The following is a 353-nucleotide window of genomic DNA, read 5'->3' as shown; positions in this document are numbered from 1 at the left end:
ATAACCCCCCCCCCTCTCCTTACTTGATGCAAATTTGGTTGTTTATGGGGGTGGGAGGAATGGGATATGTTGGTGAGAATGATATATTTTCACTTTTCTGCCGGAGTACCCAATGTTCCATGCCCTGTAGATGGTTTTTGTTCTTTGTAATTAACTCGGGTGTCTTATGATAGTGCACCCTTTTACTTCGGACTGGGTGTATATTCGGAGCCGGATTATCCCAAAATTTCGTTTCGGTTTTCCAGGCGCTTTCCATCGCACAGTACTTTCGTACTATGGACGCCAAGTCAGCGAAGCGTGATATGTCACGGCGACTTAAGGCGTTAAGGATTCCCTTGTCCGTGCAATTATTG

Source organism: Triticum urartu, chromosome 1, assembly GCF_003073215.2.
Source record: "Triticum urartu cultivar G1812 chromosome 1, Tu2.1, whole genome shotgun sequence".
Classification (NCBI taxonomy): domain Eukaryota; kingdom Viridiplantae; phylum Streptophyta; class Magnoliopsida; order Poales; family Poaceae; genus Triticum; species Triticum urartu.
Note: the sequence above shows the minus strand (reverse complement) of the source record.